Here is a 19,913-nt window from a genome sequence, read left to right as displayed (position 1 = left end):
TTATCTTTGGATCCATCTGCTGAAACCTGTGGAAGATATAAGACATAAAAGGAAGAGGTAGATGTGGAAAAGTGGAAGGCAGCTTGCTAAGCTTTCAGAGCACTAAGTTCTCAGCCCTGATTCCTCTTTTTTTGTATTTCTTTCAGTTATCTTTCCCAAGAAGTAAGTGTCTGGAACCATCATATATTTTCGCTTCTCCATTCACGGTATTATTCATTTTTATTTTTTCCTCTCATTGAGTTAACACTCAGCAGGTAATGTGTTTTCAGGGTCTCTATGCCATCCCCAGTTGCCTATATAATGTAAGACTTTCACAGCTGTTTCTGTCTTAGATTTCCTTTCTGGAAATCAAAGTCCTTATAGACACAGTTCACCCTTATCAGCAAGCACAGATAAAGTGCTTTTCTGAGTCTGCACTAAATGTTACTTAGTGCAAAACCAAGTTCTCCTAATGTTATGGGGTACACAGTATCTGTATTGCCATGGCTTAACTTACCACCTGTAAGCAAAGCTGTCTTGGCAGACACCAGACATACTATTAGGTTTCTCCATTAGGGAGCAACTTTTAACCTCAAATAAAAAGAATTAGTGTATTTCATCCATCAACAGACTAAAAGCAGCTACTGCGGCAGCTGGGAAATTATTTGTGAACCTGCCCTAAAATAGGTTGTTTTGCCTGTGTGAGCAAGTACACCTAGTGTTTATAGGTCACACTCATTTGCACGATGCAAAAAATAATCTCTGGTGTCTGCAATGACCATGTTTTTGCACTACCACTTCTTTAACACCTGTGCACAGCTGTATTTATTATACACACATGCAGAAAAGCAAATACAGGCTGTACTAGAGGCATCCATAGCAAATGTCAGGAAATACCTCAACTGCACCTTCTCCTTTGCCACAGGGCTTTTTCTCTTTCTGCTCCAAGACTTTAGGATGTCTGTTGTTTATGTTACTCTCCTTTCTCCTCCACTGATTTCAAATCACAGCAGGGCTCAAGGAGACTCAAAATAAAACCAGAAGGCAGGGTGGCATGCTAGAGGGAATGCCTGTTAAAGCCTAGCACAAGCATTTACATGCGAGTGATGTTCCTCAGCTATTGAAACAGCAGATGCTAATCAGGAAAAGCCTACACAGCTCTCCTCATTACCTGCTTCACTGCAAATGCTACCCTCTGTGTTCCCCACTAAGTTTTACTTCCTTGTAAAGCTCAATTACCATAAACACTACTTCTTAGCCAATAGTCGCTTCTTTTGCTATAAATAAAAGCTGCTTGTCATTCCGTGCTCTTCTGTACTAGAGATGGTTGGATGCCCATAAATGCTATTTGTGTGTTTTCCCAAACAATATCCATCAGGATACTGAAACAAGATTCCTTCAAATGATATCCTATCTCTGAATCAAAACTGGCTCTTTCTCATTTCTTTCACAGATACAGTAGCATTTCTGACAGAGCACAGAATATGAAGCGATAGGTATTTATTTTACCAAGTCAAAATAATGGATTATGTCAACACAATTACTTGGCTGCTCCTGGATGCAGACTGGTAGACTAGACACACTAGCATCATGGCATCATAACTATTTCTTAGCTATGAAAAAGCATAGTAATAGTCTGCTTTTTTTTTTTTTTTTTTTTTGGCATACAAGGAAGAGCCAAACCTCAATACTGTGTTCTGCCCAAAAGTACTGCAGCTCTTACTCCAGATTTCTGGGTAGTGTAACAGCTTTGGACAGGGTTTCCATCCATCCAGTATATTAGGATGCAATTCTGCCTGGTGTAAGCTCTCAGTCAAAAAGTCACTTAAATATATGTCACATTAAAGCAGGCTAATAGTTCCACTGATGAGGAGAGTATTCACAAATTAAAATTAGTCACCTGATTGATGACTATTCTGAACTACAGCCACCAGTTCCTCTGAGGAAAGAATTATTCAGAAAGGGACTTCTGAAATGGGCACCTTCCCTGGGGCTCAGGTGGAAACTGAGTACTTCTAAGTTAAGAGTAACATCTAAAGCCTTGCCTCAGACACGATCTCAACTGACCGAAAAGCTGTGAGCACCTACATTTTCTCCAGTAAAGTAGCTGTGACACCTAAAATGCTGTTTCTGCATGTACCTAGGACAAATCTAGATCTGTATACCTAAGACTCAACCCAGTAAGAACTCTCAGAAAATGACTAATGTGCTAACAGCACTGACTTAAAAAAATCATCCACAACTGACCTTACTCAAGCCCATTGCTGGAGGGAAAGGCGATACAATGGCATTTTATAAGAGAAGCTCAGTGGTGAGGGCACTCCCCTAGGCTACCTGCCTATCTGTACACAACCTGAAGAAATACAAATCTGCATCTGGCTGACATGAATCATTTAGATCTTCCCTGCAAGAATGACTTTTTGGGTTTTGATCCCAGGACAGTCCTTATATTTTGTTTTAGGAAGTGAATGAATAAATTGCAAAACCAGACATGCAAACAAGAACTTGTGCTCAGGATTTCTCCTCCAAGACCAGTGCCCAAAGTTAACCCGTAGTCTTATATAAAAGGTGGTTTGGTCCTGTCAAAGCAACATTTGAAAAATAAAGTATATACCAGCTGCCAATTTCCAAAACCCCAGAAGTGGGTTTTGGCTGTAAACTGCAATCTGATACAGCTTCCTAGGTTCTAGAGAAGTGAGGGATGTATTAAATTGCACCTTGCTGAGAAGTATTTTCACTTGGATATTTTTGCCAGCTTCCCATCAAGACTTTGCTTGATATGAGTTCTATTTGGAGATGTTTTAATTCTCCTGGTTGCTGTAGCATTAGTAAGTATCACAACACACAGGCTGTGGGTGCAAACTCTTGGAATCACAAAGTTCTCTCACTGGGCAGTTCTTAGTTTTGGGGTACTCACCAGCGTTGCTAAAGCTCAGCATTGTAGTATTACATCGTAAGAGTGGAGCCTTACCTCATGGAGTCACATGGTGGTGTCAGAATCTGCTTTCATTTAAGAACAAAACACCAAAAAAAAAAAAAAAAGCCATTATCCACCTCTCAAACTTAAGAGAGTTTGAATGAAGGAGCTCAGGAGCTCAGGTTACCTGTGTTGTCAACATGGATTGTTGGAAATCAATCCAGATGACAACTGAGATTAATTCCCTACCAAGTAACATCTTTCTCTCAGGCTGCAGTCTGACATCAGAAGGACCTTGAGAGGCTTGAGAGGTGGGCCCATGCAAACTACACGAAGTTCAACAAGGGCAAGTGCAAGGTCCTGCACGTGGGTCTAGGCAATCCCAAGCACAAATACAGGCTGGGTGGAGAATGGCTTGAGAGCAGCCCTGAGGAGAAGGACTTTGGGGTGTTGGTTGATACTCAACACCAACCCAAAGAGATTGCCAGCAAGGGACAGCCAGTCTAATGAAGCACTGTAAAAAAAAACCCCTGATATTGTTTATTATTTGCACTGTAAGTCCAGGTCATGGAACAGGACCTCAGTGCTTTGGAAGTACAGACCCAGTGGAGTCTGTCTGATGTGAACAACTTTCAATCCAAACAGAGCTTTACACAGGGTATTAAAAAAAGCCCAAAACATCAGAGCAATTATATCAGCATGCTAATTGTTGGTTATCGAACATTTCTTGTAGGAATGATGATGAAGGATTTTTAAGGAGAGATTGGAGAAAGGCCAAAACTATCTCTGTGGAGGCTTATGGGACACGTCTGCAAAGTGAGAAAAGCAGTACAGAGTCAGCACAAAGGTATTTTGGGGGTTAGAAGCTAGCAATACAGGAATTAAAGAAGGAAGTGACATTTTAATAGTAGATAGAAAGGTTGAAAATTACTCATGAAGAAGGGCCTTAAAATTGAAAAGATGCAGTCTGTGTTTAACGAGGAGAAGGCATTCAAAAGATAAGAAAAATAGAGTCAAAATAATGAAGAAGTGAAATGAACTTTGTGGCAGACTTCTGAACGGAGATTGTGGGGGTGGTACTGTATTTCTCAGTGCAGGAGGGAAGGATGCTGGAGTAACCATGGTGCAAAATGATAAGATCCCAAAAAACAGCTGCAGTGCTGTAGAAGGGCAAAAGGGCACATCACAGACATATTTACACAGCAAGACCTGTAAGATCTGGAGGCTTTGTCTGTGCACGAGAACTGAAAAATATCTAAACTGATATTTCCCTGACTTGCTGCACACTGAATGAGGTGAGTTAGACTACCTTCTTACAGTTTACCTATTTGATAAACACTGCTGTAAGAGAATAAAAAACAGTTACTCAAGCTGTCCCATCCATAGCACCAAATCTTTCCACCTGTTAAAGGTGGCCAAAAGGCTACAGTTCAGTATGATATTCAGAAGATGTTTAGCTGATCTGGGCCTAAAAGCCCCCTAATAGAAACACAATTTTAAAACATAAAAACAAGAACCAGCAAAGTTGGCAGAATTTTCTACATGCAAACTGGCCAAGTAAGATACCGAGGAAAAGGAGGCTTTAGCTGCCATACTACAAACCTTGCAGTGACCTTACTAACAAAGCTTCAAAATAAAAGCAGTAATAGCTGAACCTGACAATTCTAGAGATGCCTCATGAAAGCAGAAAATGCTCAGAAGTCTGTTCACATACTTTCCACAGTCTTCAGACAGAAAATTTGCTTAATAGACTGCAACAGTGAGAGAACATCATTATTGACTCTTCAGAGCTAGTGTTATTTCTGTTCTCTGGAAGATTCCTAAACATGTTGACTTAGAAAAAATAAAAATTAAAATAAATATAATAAATAATACTTGATATAATAAATACTATAATAAATAATACTTGATATAATGCAAGTAAAAAACAGTTTGCTGGTTAAAGAATCACTGAGAGTGCAGTAAGGATCTCAGCGTGTAAAAGAAGAAATTTTAGCTAAAATTCCTATCTCATTTTTTACTTTTTAAAAGACCCGATGATGTGAATGTTACTGCTTGCAAAGACACACAACTTTTGACTAAATTTAGGCAAAAGTAAATGTAAATCTATGCTCTTGCAAATATTAGCATTTACTTAACTGGGATTCTAATCATCTAGGATATGACGGGAAATATTAGTAACTTAGCAATTCTTTTATTCATGTACGTTCATGAGCACCTAAAATCAGGTCATGAATAAAAGCATACATAAAGATAAACTAACAAAAACAGCTTGGACAGATTTCTGTGTGTTTAACATGGTATTGATTGCAGCCTGAATTTGGCTTCATTTTCTATCCAGATTGAAACAGAACATAAAACAGCTTGGATTACAAAAAATTCCTTGTTTCATAAAAGAAAGGTTGCTTTGCTTACAACTAGCAGCTATGGTCATATTAAACTATAATTGATTAAAGGCGATAATATTTTGTGCGGAAGGCAGAGCACATACTCATCACTTCCATAAACTTACCATTTGCAAGACTAAACAATGATGTCAGTTAAAAGCATAATTTAAGTAATAACTTCAAGAATGATCCCAAATTACTGCTTATATATACTAGCCAGGAGAAGTCTTATGTATCTCTCTCCCCATCCACATAGAAGTTAGTATTATATCACAAGCAGTGCTCAGGTATTTATGTTCTTTTGATAAATACCTACAATTCAGAGTCATCAACTCAGTGGGACATGGCTGAAACAGAACAAAATTTCCTTGATATAAGTGTTTACTGATATATATTATTTACAGTTGTACAGTTTGACTCCAAAAGTGAACTAATGTTTTTGAAATTAAGCCCATCGTGCAGATCTGAATCATGACTCTCACATTAGGAGAGCCATTTGTAGGAGGGCCACAAAGATGATCAGAGGTCTGGAGCACCTCTCCTGTGAAGAAAGGTTGAGGGGAGACCTCATTGTGGCCTTCCAGTACTTGAAAGGAGCATATAAACAGGAGGGGGAGTGACTGTTTACAGGCTTTGATAGTGACAGGATGAGGGGGAATGGTTTTAAACTGAGAGGGGAGATTTAGGTTGGGTATTAGGCAGAAATTTTTCATTCAGAGGGTGGTGAGACACTGGAACAGAGAAGTTGTGGATGCCCCATCCCTGGAGGCATTCAAGGCCAGGCTGGATGGGGCCCTGGGCAGCCTGCTCTAGTGGTTGGCAACCCTGCCCCCAGCAGGGGGGTTGAAACTAGATGATCTTTGAGGTCCTTTTCAACCCAGGCCACTCTATGATTCTATGAGTCTATGATTAGGAGTGAGTGAATCAAAGATGTTTAAATTCAAAAACATATGAAAGAAGGTTTGAGGGAGCAGCCTGGAAAAGGTTACTAAACTGTCTTTATGGCATTTATGTGTCAAAACTAGAATATTTCAACCAAAGTTCAAGAGAAGGACCACTAAAAAAGTGTTGCTTCACCTGAATAAAAGAAGGAAAATGAATTTTAAAAATATTAGTGATAAGCCAAATTTTTAACTATGGGTTTAGAATGGGCTGCAGCCAATGGTCAGCCATCGCATGTTACATGTTCAAATATAATACCCTCTTTTATCTCCACAGACATATAAAGGAGGGTGAGGGTATTTTTCTGCTTCAGTCCAGAGGCAACTTTCACAGAAATGTGTATCTTTTGTCTTGAGTACATCTTTGGCTTTAAAGGAGGTGCAGCAAGAATCCTTGTACCAGTGAAATGAGATATTCTTTCTCCAAGAACACAATCTCCTCCCCACGTAATCCTCAGCACCTAGTGTTCCTTAAGATTTGCAGTAAAAATCTGCTTTAAGGCTTCAGCTTAAACACCAACCTTAACTCCTTGCTGTATCAACACAGAAAGACATCTTTTATCTCCTGTACAGAATCTGTGATTAAAGAAATCCAGTATCAATAAGAAAGGCACACACCCCAAGGCATGACTAAGAGAAATTGTGTACATTGTAGGGAATATTTTCTTCCACTACTGTTGTGGGATGTTTTGGAGAAGAACATGAGTAAACCAGCCTATTTTTCCTAGTTGGTTCTACTCAGAACAGCCATAATTCATCAGCTTGTAGACAGCACCAGATTCTCAGCTAGAAAAGGTCAGTGCCGAGGGAAAAATGTGACAGCACTAAATTAAGAGACTGAAAGGAAGAATTTAACAACAGAGCTGTAGAAACAAACCACGATGGGTTGGGGAAGAAATTCTCCTCCAGTCACCCATCAATCCGCTGTTCTGTCCCTGGATGAATAATGCAGGAGAAATACAGAGTGCTCTCAGATATAGACCAAACCTTTCCAAATGACAGTGTAATTTTTTGACACAATTTTATCAAGACACTCACAGTCATCACTGTAGACAACCTTCTGTAATCCAAATGCCTCAAAAAATATAAACTATCATGAAAAGAAGTTATTAAAATGACCAAGTACCCCAAAAGAACCAAGGAGGATGACTTTTTCCTACTGTTTACTACTAAAGAAATCTCTTGTCCTCTGCAATGTACTGAAATATTGGATAAAGAAAACTGATTCCAGTTTTTGCCACTGCACGACTTGTATATTAGCATTAATTATCTACTATTGTGCAATGTCAGATAGTACGGTATACTTTCATATATATGATGCTGTTACATAGTATTTGCAGACATCCTTGGTTATGATAGTATGACATGTAAATAACTATCTACAAATGGAAAAGTAAACACAAACAGATGCAAATTCAGAGGTATTTTGTAAGGTTTACTTTAGACTTTCAGTTCTACATGTTCCTTCCAAAAGATGTGTGAATTTATGAAAGTTTTAAACAGGTGTCATTTACAAGCTGAGAAGCTAGAAAAAGCTGCAAAACCAGTCAAGTTATAAGAAGTGGCTTACTTCAGTGTACTCTGTTTCCTTTTTCTTTACAGTTGTGAGTTTGCTTTTCTGCTTGCAGCCTTCTTTTATGACCTCTCAGTGCATTAATTATACCACCTAAAGAATCAACTATTATAAAAGACAGGGGCCAGAATGAATAAAAGTCAATTAGGGTAGGTCAATTAAATTAACTTCTTGCTAATGACTCTCTCATCCTTTTGCTGTTTTACACTGGTTGTTCATAAGAAAAACGTAAGAGGCAAGCCCAGAGAAACCTCAGTCTGGGGACAATAATGCAAGGCAAAACCATTCTGTAATGAATGTAATCCAGTCTCTGAGAACATGCATTAGCTAAGTCCTCTTGCACCTCAAATGAGCTGCAGTTGACCACTGAAGGCTGGGAAGCAAAGGGAACAGAGACCACTTTCAGTTATTTTCTACCTAACTCTTGTTATACAGTGAATACATATTTTAGAAGAAAAAAAAGCAGTTCTTTGCTTCTTTCACTGTGCGTCTTTTTGCCCAGCTTTGTCCTTCAGCTGCAGAAACACTGCTGTAAGTACTCAACAAGTTTTCCCCTTTTTCTTCCAAAGCAGCTTTCATACAGGAAGACAAAGGGCCCTGAATCAATTCTCTGTTCTCCTTCCTCCTGTCCTTTTCCAGTGAGAAGGTAGAAAATGATGGGTGTCAAATCTTAAAGATGGCCAAAACCTGTCAGGCTGACAGACTCTTAAATATTCTGTACTGTTTCCTGTTATGCATTTTCATTCTTTCATAGAGGTGGATGTCTACAGCACTGTTTCACTTAAGCATAAGAAGCCGATGTACTTATGATGGGATATCCAGTGGAGTGCTGCCCATCAAATGTCTGTCCAGAAAAGGTAACACTGGAGTAAAGTTGCCTCTCCTGAAATCAATGAATATAAACAAAAATCCTAAATTTCTTGCTAGTATTTTAAAATGCAAGTGCAGAAAATATTTATATATACATATCTTATGCAAATAGTAATTTTCACTGGAAAGTCTCTTTTCACTTAATATATTTCTATTCATCCAGAGATCTAAAAATATTTTTTCTGTTATTTTTTAATTTTTATGGCATCTACATAACTGTTACTTCAAGTATCCATTATCGGAAGAACCTTAAAATACTGAGATTAACACCCAAACATTCAAAAGTTGTATAGTGAATCAATACCAAAGACAAAAGAAAATCCATTCTGTCTCCTGTTTTAACTAAACAATTAATGTGAAATAAAATGTCAGTCATTAGAAGGTATTTTTGGAATGGCATCACACTGTTAACCAGTCAGAAGTGGTGAAAAGAAACAAGTCAGACACTTTTGCATATATCATTATGTGTTTAAAAAGCATAAACTTAATGTATCTCATTACATAGGAGATGATTACATCAAACTCCTAACACACACTCAGCAGTGATGGTTGTTTTTGTTATGGATGGGTAACAGCAGGATTATTATAGATGCATCCGGATGCTCAGACAAAGTTCCTCTTTTAGCAACAAGCTTGTAAAGTTGTTTATGAACAATGTGAAAACATATAGATGTCTGGCAAACCCCACAAAGGTATAAAAATCAGAGTGGTAGCAAAAAATTAGGGCTTTTAATTTGCCTCAGTGTTAAAATATGCGTGACAGAAATGAAAGAAAAAAAGTTTGGAAATAGTTTTAACAAATAGTTTCATAACAACAAAAAACAAAGCAAGATTTTTATCCATAGCTGCTGGCAACTGAGTGATAATCAATGCCACTACTTTCTCAAGGTGTTAGAAATCTGACAATTTCCCATAAAATCAGTTAACCCCTTGCTCTGAAGTCTATACCTAACTCGTTGTCTATTATAGCATATTCCTATAGCTGTCCTGTGGAAAGTCAAAGCTTAATATTGCATGGATAACAACCTATTGATCCTAGAGCAGCTTCAATCTATTAAAATGAACAATCCCGATGAATAACGAGACGTACAAATATCCAACTCTTAACCCTTCTAATCTGCACCTGAGGAATGCAGACTGAAAAAGAAAAAAAAATTACTCTTTTTTGTGGCATCTACAGTGCTGTAAAGGGATGACTAACTCCCCCATAGCCTATTGCCCATGCTCAAGACTGTGCCTATGCCGAGGTGTTATTTCTTGTGGCCAGAGTGTCCTCCTCACCCTTCCTGCCCAAATGCTGGCTCCAGGTCCAGCCAGGGGCTTTTTCCCAGGCAGGGGAATTCAGAAAAGAGGACGCGCTCACTCACTCATACTCACATGCTCTCACCCTACAAACTTAATTCTAAACTTCTGCCCTGTGGCCAAAGGCAACGGAGATATATCCCTAGATCACCTGCCAATAGAAAAAGTTCACCAAAATTTGTGTATTTGGTTTTCAGAAGCTGCCCTTTTCTGTTATTCATCCCCACTGGTTCTTAATTAGTTCACTAATTTCTTAAAATTAAGCAAAGATGCAGATAGAGCACCTATGCTTAGACTTAAATTCCTGTTCCATTTTCTTTTTTTTTAGCTTCTACCTTTATACAAGCAGTCCCACATAAGCCTGTGTATAAGAGTCTATTTTTCAATACTTTACTCATCACAACTGAATTTGGTTCTTATGCTTGTATAGATAGAGATGGATGTTTTCTTTTTTCCCTGAAAATTCCCAGTGCTGCTGCCTTTGTAAAGTCAAGAGGTGATTTCTTTTTTTTCTTGCTGCTCATCATTCCTTACAGAACATGATCTTCAATTATACCTCATCAAAAGGAAAGTTAAAGCAAGCAGACTTGAAACAAGCAGACAGAAAAGGAGACATCAGATTTGTTGGATAATTTTTTTTAACCTTTTTTCACAAAAGCATTTGCACCTGTTTAGGGGATGAGGAGTGAAAAACAGACTCCACAGGTATGATTCAGAAATATATTTCACCGTATGGAAAGAAAGATGGATCAAAGAAAAGGGGACTTATTTTTCCTGTTCTGCAGTATTTTTAAATTTCTTTTCAATAGAGTTGAAATATACCTCTCATTTGCAGAAAAAATGACAACACGATGTCATTCAATACAAGCACTCAATACCTAAATAAAATATCATACATAGGAATGAAGGAATCAATTGTGCATATCTGTATAATAAAAATATGCTTCTTCCTTATGGAATCAGAATACATTAAATATTGCAGTAGCCTTAAACGCAGAGGTTTGGATACACAGGCTCCACTGAAGAGGCAACCAAACACAACCTTTCGACTGAGACAGATGCAGCTGGTCAGACTCGGTGAAGGTCAGGGCTGATCTCACCGGTGCTAACTCTCAGTGGCCTAGAGGGACTGCTGGACTGCCACCTCTGTCACCATGCCCTCTGCTGCACTACTGCAGCACACCACTTACAAGTCGCAAACCTGCAGAAGTGGCTGTTTCCACGGTGGAATAATATTTAAATGAGAAAAGAGCTTTCTGTGTCCATGATCTCCTAGTGCCAAGGTAAGGACAGAACACAAACACATTTTAAAATGCATCAAACTAATGATTTGTGGAAGAATAAATGAAAGACTGGGCAAAAAAATGAAGCTTTGACTGCAATAAATGGAAGATTATCCAACCTATTTTCAGTGTTATGCTGCCTTGTTTTCTTTCTTCTTCTTCTTTTTTAAGAGAAATTTAGCTATGAGTTTTAACCTATCATCAATGGTATTGCCTCAGGACTTTGTTCATAACACTTTGGTTCCTCTGCAAAGACTTTAGATAGCAACTGATAAAAACCACCAAGTTTAGGGACTATTACTTATTATTCTGTTCAAATATCTAATCTCTGTAATGGGTCAGGTATAGAGATGTGGGAAAATAACAGTAAGGAACCCAAGTGTGCTCATTGATGGTTGGAGCTGCTGTATTTCATGCATCAAAATTAAGATTGCAGATGGATTATAGGTCAAACCAACCAACAGAACATGCAATCGGGAGTATAAAATTTACAGCAGGTGACACCCTGGCTTCTTCTGCCTCTTCAGTTTGCCTATCAGGTACTTTTAATCATTTGTAATTTTGGCCTAACAAACAAACAAACAAAAAAGCCAAAACATCTATTTTGGAAATGTGAGTAACTTTCTACTACATAATTTACAATATTTTAGCACAGATATATCACTTGGCTAATCCAGGGCTAATTCTTTATACACTGAAGGTTTCAAACAGGTTTTAAAAAAGACAAATCTTATAGGTCCTTGCTAACTAATTAACGATCATCTACCAGACATATTAGTGCTTAAAACAATATGACAGCAGCAATTGTGTTGTTTTTTTTGCAAATAGTCACACATACCCTTAATATTAAGTGAAAAAAAAACATTTCTTTTTAAATCCAGATTTTAATGGAGATGGGTTTGTGGTACAATTTGTTTGGATCCCTGCCAATGTAACATCTCTTTGGCATTTAAGACCTGGTCATCTTTACCAATATATCACCTTGCAGATTCAGTATTTCACCAAGCATTCAGAGGCCAGTGGGAAGCATCAAGATATTTGGGAATTCTCAGGGTGCAGAGCAGGTAGTTTTGCTGCCAGTAAGAGGCTTCTGGAAAACCACCAGCTTCTGAATTGAACTCTCCCATGGCAAAAAGCAGCAATTAAAGCAATGCTGCCAGCAAATATAAAATCGGAGGTGTTGGCTATACCTGTCCATGCCAGTCACTAATTTCAGAGAATAAACTTTCTCTTATCTCCTTGCATGAGATCAATAACTAGAAAACAGGCAGCCACGGTGAATTGCATTCGCAGTTTCTGCTGAGGTGCTCAATCCCCAGCTGTCACAAGAACATGCTGTTTACATTGTGCATGATTTACATCAATAACAAAACTGGTGTTTCACAAAAAGACAAACAGAAAACTTTTTTCTTTTTTATTTTTTTTTGCATTTTTTTTAAGCCTTATATCTTCAAAGGTCTGTACTAGTAATTCCACCCACCACTGTCAGCAAATAGGTTGAAAAAAAAAAAAAGCCTTTGGAGTACATGTTGTAGCTAGGAAAACCTGGGAAACTGAGGTTACAGCCAATGTTCTCAAAGGCAGTCTCTGATTTTGAGATTATAATTTCAGCGGTGATACCTGGAGAGCAGACATTCAGCGGCGCAGTGCTGGGCAGCCCCCGCTCTGCTCTCACCAGCCTTACTGCTTCTGAAAATCAGGTCAGGAGTTTTGATGTGCAAAATATACAACTATGGAAATATACAACTATGGAAATCTACTCATAAACAATCTTCCCTAAACTCACAAAATCAGTCCCATTTTTCAAGCCAGCACTGTTATGCCTCCTCTTTTTTTGCAGGGGCTGTTTCATCACAGGTTGTCCCTGTTATCCCTGTGCTGTCCCGTCTACACCTGATGCACAACACTCAGATATTTTGCTATCTAACTTAAAACCATCCTGCATCTAAACACATATGCAGATCATATGCAATGCAGTGCTGTACTTGCAAATCAACCCTCAAACCTGTTTAGGGTGGAGGTGAAAAGATTTTCTGGTGGTGTGTCAGCAGTGGAAGTGTTTAAGAAAAAGGGAATCCACTTATGAACTGAAATAGGACAAAATTTGCAAGCAGGTGAACATACAGAAAAGAGAAAAAAAAACAGTCCAAACTTAACCTGAGAAGGCCTGGACAAAAAGGAGGAGTGTACATGGGACAAAGTTGTGTGATGAAACTAGAGCAATTCAGGGAAAAAGCAGTACAGGTATCCAGGGGGATCACTCACAAATTTGAAGGAAATTTCATATGGACTGAGACACTGTGGGTAAACACACCAGTCCAGAAACATTGTTTATAGAAACCTCTCCCCACATATATCCAGTGAACTGCTATTGTTTGTTTGCAGAGCTTCTTCGAAAATCACTGCAGAAGGCATATTCTTGTAAAAAAAATAAAAAGTACTTGGGATCAGCTAAACATATAGGACCAGCGGGCCCGAGGGCATCCCGCTTCTCAAGTCTGGAAACTCTGTGGCTCTGCCTCGTTTCTTTGGCAGGAGGGGAATGCTTTAGTTGATGCATCTCCCTGCCACTCCTCCCTTTTTAAAAAAATCACTCTCCCTGTGTGCTCTGGGCAATACCAGTGGAGACACTGACCCCAGGACAGAAAGGCAAGCAGAGAGTGTAAATCCCTCTGCTTTGCCAGTCCTCTTCCCAAGCTGTGGGCTTTCAGACCCACGTGGGACACGCAGCTGCATGTGGGAAGTGAAAGGGTATGTTCATAGGGCAGCTATGGGAGAAGTTTTGTAGCCTGTGACTATACAAGTAGGCAGAATTCTGTATAAACCACTTTTTCAAAGCTCTGAAATGAGCAGCGTATTTGGTCATGATGATATCCAGGGGAGTACCATCCTCCCCCAGCCTCAGATGATCAATCCATGTTAGCAAACCTATTTCAGAAACAGAAATTAAGTAAATGGAGTCATGCTGACAACAAAAAGGGGGAAAAAACTCTTCTGCTTTATTTTTCTAACCTATTACTGCCTCCAGAATGCTATTGCAGGTATTTCATTATTTGCTCTTATCAATAATAACAAAGAGGTGCAATATTTGACCAAAAAAAAATTATCCCTTCTCTACCCACACAGTGTCTGTGCCTTGCCTGACACTTCTCAGGCTCACGACTTTTACAACACCCACAGTCTGCATACCTTTTACTGAAGACTTATCTGGTGCCGCAGCTTGTGTGTCTATTGAACATAAGACTGACTCAAGCTTAATTTACAGTGGGTTAGAACGTAGAGGCAAAATGTTAAAATACAATAATGTTTGGAAGACTGATATAAAAATACTTGGAGTCTTCATTGGGGGATAAGAATTAACATTTTAATTACTCGGCTCTGTGTGTCTAAGAAAAGCATATTTGTTTTTAAATTGAAGGTGAGCCATTCTCTTTGGTTAAACTCTAAATTTTACATTGAGATTCGGGAAGAACTACACAGCTATCCCTGTCCAAGGGTTTCACCAAGTACCAACCAGAAAATAGAACCTGACATGGCTCTCTGGGTGTTCACGTGAGTACAACTCCATGCCCACCATCACCTAAAAGCAATTGCCAGCTTGTAGAGTGAGCATTACCCCCTCAGTATTCATCAGCCTTTGGGGGGAATTGGTAAGGGAGGGAAAGGCAGGAAAAAGCAAGCACAATGTCCAGATGCAGGAGGATTTCTTCATATAAGATAAAGGAAGAAAATAAAGAGTGAAGACTAACATAACATAGGTAGTGAAAATATAAACCTTGCCTGACTCACTTACATTTGTTTCTCTGGACTTTTTAAGAGGCCTCAGAGCGTGGGCTTTGAAGGCCCTTAGGTCAATTAAAACACTGAGTTTAATCATAAACAGACCCCCCCGCGGGGACACTACAGGGATGTCACTAACGCTCATTCCTCTGGGACCAGCCCAGCTCCTGCTGGGGATGTGGGTGCCCAGCGTGGTGGAAGCAGGAGGCTGGTGCTGGGCGCTGACAACCCTGATACCCACCCAAGGGATGTGCAGCCAGATCCCGGATTTTAGTGTCTGCTTGGGAGTCACGACAGCGTATGGCAGCGGTAAGCTGTGACCAGAGCCTCCCAGACACACCATCAAGCCATGATGGATGTTCAGCATCGTTTGCTTTTGTACTCTCCCAGGCGAGCCCACCAGCCAGGGTGGGTGGGTGAAGGAAGCTGCTCCTGGCCAGGCCACGGCTCAATTTCTGGATATTAAAATAGACTCTCTCTCCCTTCACTGAAACTCAGTGGATATGCAGGCTTTCATTATCTTGGCCATTTATTTATTATGCTTTTATTAGATTTTGCTTCTAAAACCATGTCCTCGAGCAACTGAATTTTTACATCTTGTTAACTTACAGGGAACATTTTTGATCATATGTCACTACTTGTTTACATCTCAGGGTAAAGGTCTTCTGTAGGTGTCACCACAGTCAAAAGTAAATTACCACTTATGTTTCATGAAACATTTTTCTTTTGTGATAATTCTCTACTTTGAAAGGAAAACAGAAATAGTAGCTGGACAAAAAGGGGGAAATTGATCTTTAGCAATATTCTGGTTTACGTGCTTTTCAATGAAACACTAAACACCATGCAAAAAATACAATGTTAACATAATCTCTATTTTAATGGCATGAACATGCTTCTGACTTACTGAAACCTCTACCAGGAGTCAGTCCTCAGGGCCAATGAACAGAATGGCAAATAGAGCATATTTCAAAGCTGAGTAAAAGTACCCTTGAATAATTTATAATCATCAATGTTTTATTTGTCTAAATATAATATTTATGACTCTCATTTATGAAATTACTTAATGAAACATAAAATGTTATAGCTATAATTTATTTTGTTAAAATGAAAATCAGGAACATTCAATTACTGGTACGGATAATCTCATCTGAATTGAATCCCTATTGCTGGGCAGCCTCTAATTCTTTCTGAAGCTCAAAAGCCACAAATCCATCACTTACAGAACAACCATTCTTGAAGAATACAGAGGCCAGACAGCACCCAGGAGACTGCTTGTTATATTTATTTTACATGGAATGAAACAGCAGGCTTAAAAACTCTCCACTGCCTTGGATCACAACACCCCAACCTGCCAACATGTATAAATATTAATAACCTTAATTAGTATACCTGACGTTAGGAGAACACTCATATATTTAAACTAAAATATATAAGTAACTGCAATTAATAACATTCTTTGAAGACAGGTACTCTGAAGTATTCCAGGTATTTATCAATGGAGCTTCTTTAAAGATATCTGGAAATGACCTCATCTATACCTGCCACTGATAAAAACAGAGTTCAAAACTGGCAGAACTCATAAATTTATCATACAGAGATTTGAAACCTAAAATAAACCAAAATGCCATTTTTGGGATGCATTGCTTTCCTTTTCTTTCATAGGCGAGATATTTATTCCAAAGTGATAACTGTTTTCACAAAATACTTACTCTGCATGAGTAAGTTAGTGGCACAGAACACTGGACCAGGCTGCCCAGAGAGGTTGTGGAGTCTCCTTCTCTGGAGACATTCAAAGCCCGCCTGGATGCGTTCCTGTGTGATCTGATCTAGGTGTTCCTGCTCCGGCAGGGGGATTGGACTAGATGATCTTTCGAGGTCCCTCCCAATCTCTAACGTTCTGTGATTCTGTGATGTGAGTGACAGTGAAGGGAACTAGGTAAACTGTGCTGTTAAAATAAAATAAAGATATTATAACAGCTGTTCTAAAAGCAGAACACAACTAATAAAGTTTAAAAAAGGTCTTGGATTGTTTTATATTTTTGAAAGCCCCTTCTTATTGTGCCATTACATTTTATTCGTATTTCTGTTTTCTTCATACTACAAGTTGATCCAAATTTTTTTTCTTGTGGAAAGCCAGATACTCCTTTCTTCAATGGCAAAAAAATTCTCACTTTTGATTTATTACAGAGCAAGTGTTATCTGATTCAACAGGTCAGTACATTTAAAAGTCTGATCTGGCAAATAACGAGCACCTTTTTCCTATTAAAAGTTACATATCTCCTCAAATACAAACCCTTGCTAAAACAAGCCCTTCTACCTCCTCTCCGTTCTCTAGATATTGCTGATACCAGCTTCAGCATCACTGCCCTGTCTTTCTGAGCTCATCTGAAATCTGAATTACACAAGGTTCTTCCTCCTCCATCAGCAATGCTGTCGTGCTTTGCTTCCTGTGCATCTTCCTTGAAAACCCATTGAGACCTATTCTGGGTTGGGACACAGTTTATTATGATATGAATCTAAGTATATGAGATAATATATGAGACCAAAACTACAGGATACCAGGCAGTAGTCTCAAGAAATCATTGATTTTAAGTCCCAGTTCACAAAACCGATTTACAAGTGCTCATTGAAAGGTATATGAAACTCCTGAAGTGGAACAGGCAGTAACTAACCCACCCAACCCACAAAACTCTTTGCTCTTGGAGCATTAAGTGTTTCAGGTCCCTGAGTGGCGCTCTCTTTGGATTTTGAATGTCTCAGCACCTAAACACACTGTTGATTTAAAAGGCAGTGAGAAGTAATGTATTAATGGGAGACAGAGATGCCACTAGTTCTACTTAGCTCAGAACATGGCCCTCAGCTGCAAAAGGTATGTCCAAGTTTCATTGAAGAAACTATAAGCACTAGAGTTATTCAGTCATTTGGTGCCCTTTCTTGCAAATGTGAACATTCAGAAACCATGATGACCTCTACTTCTAGATGAGCATGGACTAACATTAAAATAATAATCTAAAATATTTTATATCCTTTATATTTTCCCTCTGTTTTTTGATCTCCTCGTAAGTTTCTGACAGGTTTCAAGCGTCTCTCTACAAACAAAGGGAGAAAATTGCAAAAACCAACCTTTTTTTGTAATCACAAAGTTAAAGACACTTGGGTTTGAAGAAAACCAGCATAGTAACTGTGCACTCACTCACAGGCTCGTTGAATTTTTATTTACCCAAATCCTTCATCTATAGTGTCACTCCTGAGCCAGGGTAAGCAGGCAGTTGAATGATTCCACATAACTCCCCACAGGAGAAGAACTGGAGTAAGTCTTGTGGCAGAGCAGTTTCACAGCCTGAATCACCCACAGCTACACAGCGCAAATAAATACTGGGGACCCAACAAGAACTGAATTTCTGTAATCACAGATCTTTCTTAACAGAAGATGAGGAATGCAATTAGCACCAGGGATGAACGCAACACAGGACCATAAACCCTGATACTCTATTTAATCCTGTAACAGAAATTGGTGTAAGATTAAGATATTATTTAAATCCATGGAGGTAAATTCCTGTATAGTTGCAAAGAAAAATGGTAAAATGCCGTGGGATTTTACTGAGACGTGAGTACACCGAGGTTACTAGAAAAGCCTTGGGAAGCAAGCTGAATTATTTTATTGCAAAGCATTGCTAAGTGCTCCCTGTTCAGAAGAGCCCAACAATGGAAGGGGTTGGGTGGAGCAGGAAGAAGGATGAAGGTATGTGCTCTTCCAATCAACCCCTCCTGCTTACTACAGCTACATGAGAAAGAGTGAAATAATAGCTTTGCTCCTTCTGCTCTGGAGGGGAAGGAGACCCAGCTGTGATTTCCAGAAGTGGAGGCAGCTAAGGGTGGCCTTGTTGCTTGCATCAGGCACTGGCTGTACCTTGGGCCATTGCACAGGACATAGGACTTTTCAGACTCTGCTTGGGCTTGTCCTGGCCTGCCCAGAGCTTTGCTAGAGCTTGTTTAGCTGTAGCAGCAACTATCACAGGCTCCTAAAATACCTCCGGTTAAAGAGACCTGAGAAGGTCCAACCTCCTGCTTGAAGCAGGGTCAGCTATGACAGGAGGCTGCTATTAGTTTACTTTCTACATTGGTGGCAAGCAGTTACTGGAGAATTTCAGCTCTCTTGTAAGTAAAAGTTCTAGTTTCCACAGCTGTTAAAGACTCTGAACTTGATATTTGCTATCTGTTTTCAGATCTCATGATTTTTAAATCAATGATTTCCAATAACTTGAGAGGAACAGTGCAGTACTGTACCAGCAGTAAAGTGGTTATGCATTAACAGCTTACTAAGGCATTTCCAGCTCAGGCCATATATAAATCAGCTTTTATCAGATGATAATTACTGTACTGCAAACTCTTTAAACTCCAAGCATTCCCTGTAAAAATTAAGAAATGTCCTCCAAACTAAGTATCCCCTCTTAATTGACTTAACAAAAAGGAAAAGCTAGAAAGATTTTCAAGCAGGATCCAACAGTCACAGAGATCCAATATTGTAAAAAAAAAAAAAAAGGTAAAAATGCTTAGTGAGACCAATGCTAAACAATATTATGGTTATTCAAGAAATTGCAAATTACTTATTTTAGTGGCAATCCATATACTCTACATGTCTGGAGACATGTTTTCAGTCCACTTCTGAAAAAAAAAAAAGAAGCCAGATTCTCAGACAAACAAAAGACATGCCACCACTTTTTGACCACATTGGTTTCCAGATTAATTTTATAGCTTCAGGAATAAATTGTTACTTTAAAAATATTTAATCAGTGGAGAAAATAATAAATAAGTAATGTTCTGTACACTGCACTTAGTTTTAATTTGCAATAAATTTTTGCAGTATATCTGCCTTAAGAC

The 19,913-nt window shown here is 38.9% G+C and overlaps 1 protein-coding gene across 1 annotated transcript in view; it reads right to left on the bottom strand.

Moving 5' to 3' along the window:
* LOC104471187 (fibroblast growth factor 14) overlaps positions 1–19,913 on the bottom strand; it is a 95,346-nt gene that overhangs the window by 4,898 nt on the left and 70,535 nt on the right. The gene's annotated exons all lie outside the window — the stretch shown is intronic.

Source organism: Pterocles gutturalis, unplaced genomic scaffold, assembly GCF_000699245.1.
Source record: "Pterocles gutturalis isolate BGI_N339 unplaced genomic scaffold, ASM69924v1 scaffold1586, whole genome shotgun sequence".
Classification (NCBI taxonomy): domain Eukaryota; kingdom Metazoa; phylum Chordata; class Aves; order Pterocliformes; family Pteroclidae; genus Pterocles; species Pterocles gutturalis.
Note: the sequence above shows the minus strand (reverse complement) of the source record. Positions and strands in the feature narration are given on the sequence as shown.